The sequence below is a fragment of the Chroicocephalus ridibundus genome, chromosome 11 (genome assembly GCF_963924245.1).
Source record: "Chroicocephalus ridibundus chromosome 11, bChrRid1.1, whole genome shotgun sequence".
Taxonomy (NCBI): Eukaryota; Metazoa; Chordata; class Aves; order Charadriiformes; family Laridae; genus Chroicocephalus; species Chroicocephalus ridibundus.
The window spans coordinates 3,087,906-3,093,905 of NC_086294.1; positions in this window are offsets into that span (position 1 = coordinate 3,087,906).

Here is a 6,000-nt window from a genome sequence, read left to right on the forward strand (position 1 = left end):
CCGCGGCGTCTGTGATCTTTTATTTGCTGCTGCGTAATGGATCTGGGCACGCAGACAGCACCGTTGGCCTTGGGATCGTTCTGTGCTTGTACGGGAAGACTGAGCGTTGCTTCCTTGAAACGTTGCTTGGAGGAGCTCTCTGGAGGTCTCTAATCCAGCCTTCGCTCAGAGCAGGACTGTCCCTCGGCTGTGGCCGCCTCCGAGAAGCCCAGCTCCACCCGCTGTGTAGGTCATGTAGCTCCGCCGTGGCAGCTCTCCTGCAGCCCCTCCCTGCTTGGAGGCCACCCACGTCCCAGTGGCCTGGGGGTCAAAACATCTGTCTAAGCCCTGGGGTGGTGCAGCCATGGAACCGCTCCTGCCGTCGCGGCGGCTAACGGGCTGCTGAAGCACGCTTTGTCCTGCAGCAGACCATTGAGACTTGCTTGCCTTCTTCCTGCTCTTGGAGGTGGCTTCCCAGACCATGACCTAGGGACTGAGGCTGGCCAGCCGCGGATTTTTCATCCGTGATGTACGGCACGCTCTCCTTTCCGTGCTGGGCTGGGCATCTCCCGTCACACACCTCTTCCAGGTGCAGCTTCTGCTCTTTTCCCTCTAGGCTCAGGTCCCTGTCCCCATGAACCCCCGTTGGGGTCCTCCTCACGCTGGATGGTCCGTTGGGGAAGATGCTCTGCCCTCTCTTCATGGGGCTCATTTGGTCTTCCCGATGTCGGCCTTCCTCAGGCGAGGCGTCAAAGGCCGGGTGGTGGCCACTGGTGCAAGAGGAGAGGAAGAGCTGAGCTCCCCCCTGCTGTCCTCTCCTGCTGCCACGTGCGTGGGGAGACCCCCTTCGCACCAGGCTTTTATCTTCTCTGGGCCCACGCAGCCGGGGTGACCAGTGTCCTGCGTGGGGACCAGCCCCGGCCGCTGGTGCGGGTGCCGTTCCCCTGCGGGGGGGAGCCCCCACGCCCCGTGTCCTTGGGGCAGGCGGCAGCAGAGGCCGACCCCGCTGGGCTTGGGGTCTGCAAAAACGGGGCCGTGGGGGTCACTCGTGGCTCGCTCCCTCCCTCCCGCGGTGGAGGTTTTCCTACGGCTCTGACACTCAGTGGCAGCCGGGTGCTGGCCGCCGGCTCGGGCGGCTTCCAGCGGTTTTCCCGCCGCCCCCTCTTCGAGGGTGACTTTTCGAGGGGCTCTTTCTCCGCGGGGTTTGCTCAGCGGCACAAGGAGAGGGGAAGGCAGAGCCGTCGTCGGCGTGTCCCAGTGCCGGGCTGAAAGCGTTTGGCCGCCGAGCGAGGCCGCGGCCGCCCCTGCACCGGCCGAGGGATCACACCCCGCTCCCGGGGCGGCGAGGAGGCCATTGCTTATAATTCCTGTGTTCCCTCTCAAAATTGCTCTCTGGCAACAACAGGTATTTCCGTCACCGCTTCTCCTGCCGCCGGCTGAATGGGGCCCGGGGGCTGCAGCCCCACGTTGGCAACGCAAGTGCAGAAAAATAAATGAAGAAAAGAAGCCGGGCCGGTCCCACAGCGTCCCCCAGCCCTGAGCCGGGGCCGTGCCCGCGCAGCCACACGTGGGGCCGCCTCATCTGTCCCCCGGTAGCCGCACAGGCCCCTCCCCGCGCCAGCACGGCCGGCAGGCGATCGATGGGGCCCTTGCGGTGCCGTTAGCCCTTCTGGATGCTAAAATATTTCTGGCTACTGTTTACGGCGTGTCAGTTGTCACCGTTAAGTAGCTGGGCTAATGATAAATATTGATTTTTTTTTTTTATTATTTTTTTTTTTTTTGTCCTTCTCTTTCAGGGTTTCGAGTCAGGCTGTTTGCTAGGATTAAAAATGATTTTTCTTTTCCTTTTTTTTTCTTTTTTTTTTTTTTTCTCCCTGAAATGCGTTTCCCAGCCACTCCTGCCAGGGTTTTGCTTTGTAGGGTTAAAAAAAAAAATAGTAATTATACGTCTCTCTCTTTCTCTGATGCAATGGCCGGGCTGAGCTGGGGAGGCGGCGTTTCTGCGTGAAGGCTGGACGCCCCCCCGCACTTTCACAGCTGGATTTCTCGAGCTGCGGCGGGTTTAACCCCGATTTTAGGACTGAGCAGGGAGAAAACCAGCAGCGGCAGCAGCCGCAGCCGCGACCCGGCTGGACCAACCCTCCCTGTTCAACCCCCAAAGTCAAAACCCCGCTCTGTAACCCTGAAAGTCTTGAAAACGCGAAGTTTCTGGGCAGCAGCTCGTTCGCTGCGGGGGCTGTGACGCCTGCGCTGGCCCCAGCTCGGCCGCCCCGCACGGCGCCAACCGTGGGTTCCCCCTGGGGAGGGAAAACAGCCACAATTCCCTCTGGTGCCGGGCGGTCCCGGTCCCGGTCCCGGTCCCCCACCACGGGGCTGGCGTGTGTGGGCCCGGTGCTGCAGCAGGTTTGCTGATGCCACCCACGTGTCCCCAAAGGGCGACAGAGCCGCGCAGGCGAGCACCGGGCCCGTCCGTAAAGGCCGTCCCAGGCTGGTGTCCCCGCTAATGACAGGCTTGTTCCCGAAACAGCGCTGCTGGGCTGCAGCCCGGGGTAAGGACAGGGCTGCTGCCCGTCCGGCCGCCCGTCCCTCGGTGGCTGAGGATGGGACGGGGACGGGGACGGGCTGGAGCGGAGGCACAGGGCGTTGTGGGTGCGTCCCACTGCGGTGACTCACGTCCTGCCGACCCGAACTCCCGCATTGGGCTGGCACGGCCACCTCCCCCGTGCCGGCACTCGGCACTGGGATGGCTCGGAGCAGGCAGCGACCGGAGGGTCCCGGGGCACACGGAGTCCCCGGGCAGAGCTCCCCAGACCACGCGCCTCCCTGAGCTCCCCCAAACCCAAATCCCGGCACGTGGCGAGGGGGCTCGCAGCAGAGGATCGGCCTGGGATGCTCGCCAGCCTCCAAAATCCGCAGCGCAGGGAAGGGCTGAGCTTTCGGCGCTGGAGCAGCTGATGCCCTTCGATGGTTTTTTTTTTTTTTTTTTTTTTCCTTCCCCACCCATTTGTTGGGGGTTTTGAACCCACACGCCCCCCCCACCCGCTCTGCCCTCCCGCGTTAGCACGTTTGGGGTTTGGCCGCCTCTGCTTGCGCTTGCTGCTGCCCTTTCGGCTGTTGGAAAACGCAGCTTTGGGTGCTTCGCTCCCCTCCCCACACCCAGCGGGACGCCCCCAGCAGCCGGGACACCCCCCCCAGCCCGCAGGGCCGGTCTCGGAGCTGAGCGGCGGCAGAGCTGGTCTGGGCGACGGGAGAGAACCGGGTGGAAAAAGGCGTTCGTTAAACGTCGGCGCGAAGCCTTCGCACACAATTAAAGCAGCGTAAATTCAACGTGGCGTCAGTCACCGCCGAAGTACGAGCACTTGAAATTTGGACTAAGACCATCCCCTGGGGATTGCGCCTGGTTTCACTCATACGCTTCAGAAGACAATGCGTGTTCGTCCCCCCCGCCCCCCCGAGCGTCCCTGCACAGCCAGGTCAGGAGGGCTGGGCTTGGGCACGGCCTCACCAGGTGCTGCCATCCCGCAGCAGTGCAAAAAAACCCCAACAAAACCCCAAATCCTTCCTGTTCAATGAATACTTCCATGTGTTTCGAGCAGGGGTGGCCATGCCCGGCTCCCACCCACGGCAACGAGCAGGGAGGTCTCAAAGCCCGTCCCTGCCCAAAGCCACCGCGGGTCCCCTCTGTCCCTGGAGCCCGGTGATTCCTTCTCCCGTGGAGCGGGGACGGTGCCGAGCTGGGGGGGGGCAGGGAGAGGCTCCGCTCATCGCCCGCCATTGGGGAGCGCGGCCGAAGCTCCCCCACCTCGTACCCGCGTGGCTTTTACAGCCTGACGTGGCCGCGCTGCCTCCCCCCCCCCCACTGGCAGAGTGGGTCCCCTCCAGCAGCCGCAGCAGAGACCGACTGCGCGAGCCCTTCCCTGCGCTTAATTACATCAAGTGCTAATTACTGTAATTCTTTTCAATTGGCTCTCTAATAAAGTTAGAGCTTCGCTGGCGTCCGGACCCCCCCCTCGCTGCGCAGCGCAGCCCCCGCTGCTTTCTGGTCGCTGCCGCTTTCACACGGGGGGGTTTGATGAAGGCTGGCATCACGCGACACGACGCACCGGGCTCAGCCCGGTGACGGTTGTTTCAGAGCAGCGTCCCACCCGCTCGCAGGGGTGCGGAACGAGCATCACGAGCCGGGGCCAGTGCCGGGCTCCTTCTGCGCTGCCGCGGTCCTGGGTTGGCACCGACATCCCAACTTGGCGCTTACCTGCGATGGTTGCACACAGTCACAGAGCAGCGGCCGCCCCGACGTCTGCAAGTCAAAGGTCCTTGCAGCAGCCACCCTCCGTTGGAGCCAGGGGAGCCCGGTCATCACGAGGGGACGCAGAATCGCTCCGCGTTTCAGAGCCCATCTGTGCTCGGCCATAGCGATAGAACAAGAGGGAATGGGTTCAAGCTGCAGCAGGGGAGGTTTAGGCTGGACATTAGGAAAAAATTCTTCACCGAAAGAGTGGTCAGACACTGGAATAGGCTGCCCAGGGAGGTGGTGGAGTCACCATCCCTGGATGTGTTCAGGAGTCGTTTAGACGTGGTGTTGGGGGATAAGGGGTAGGGGAGAACTCTGTAGAGTGGGGTCGACGGTTGGGCTCGATGATCCCAAGGGTCCTTTCCAACCCGAATGATCCTATGATCACCCGCTGCCGCCGTGCGCGGCCAGGGCTCATCCCAGCCGGCACCACCAGCACCAGGACCGATAGCCGCGTCCCCGGCCAGTCACACCGACAGCCACGTCCCCGGCAGGTCACCCTGCCGTGCGGGAACCGAGACTTGGATTTAATGTCACGAAACCCTCCCTCTGCTGTGGGGAGATGGGGCTTTGCCTTCCTAAAGAAAGCAATTAAACAAATTACAGCTGTTAATGATTTATCTCCCCGCGCCTCTCCCCCAGAGACCCCAGCGCGATTCCCCAAGGAGCAATTCCTGGAGACGGGCGAGTTGGGGCTTTTGGCCGCCCATCCCCGTGGTGCCCCCCCCGCCCTCCTCCCAAACCAGCCCCCCCCCGCCCCCGCGACCAGAGTCTCATTTGTTGCCGACTCGATGCTCAAAGTTTGTAGCATAAATTTATTTAAAACGAGCATTTATTTAAAAGCCAAATACACATAAATTTGGCTGCGTGTCTCAATAGATGGGCTGGTTTGTAAAGCCTATGAACAGATCGCATTCGGGGGGGGGGTAATGTCTGTATTTTGAAGAGCCGCTGAGCAGCCCGGGGAGTGCAGCCTTTAAGTCGATTATATTAATACCGAGAAAGAAAATAAATCATGTTGTATAAAACCAGTTAATAATTATATATAAACCAAGACCTTATCCACGTCATTAACCCCCGCACGTCAGTGGAAGGAGCCCGGCGGCGGCTCCAGCCTGGTCAGACCTTAAAGGTGTAGGAAAACCAGCACAAAACGCAGCACTTCAGTATCTCTACTCCAGAGGCCAAAATGCTTGAGAAACAGAATAAATTCGGCAAAAAAAAACCATCTCATGAACTACTTAGCTTAATTCTGATCAGCATTTTGGTAACATGACAGCAATAACCTTGATATAAGCGAATTACAAGCTGAGGAAAAGAAATGAAATTATAACGTAACGCTGCCAAGGATCGGCTCTAAAATGTAGCTGCGGTTCAACACATGAAGTACGGAAGGGGCCGCTTCCCGTTTTAATGGGAGCTTTTCCAGGCACCGCAGACGCACCCGGGACCTGCCCAAGCGCCGCTTCTCCGACGCTGGACTTCCCCGCTAAGCGTAAAACCCACCGAAATTCATAAAATTTAACTAAGACGCCGAAATTATACCTTGTAGCCGTAGTTATCACAAATAACGTACAGTCTAAATCGCAGCCTGAGCAAACACTGTTGGCTGGGCGCCTCTGGGAGCCCCAGGCGGCTGCGGAGCAGTTGGGAGCAACGAGCACAAAGGGCATTTGCATCTGAATGGCGGGGGGGGCGGGGGGGGGGGAGCAGCACCACAATACACCAGC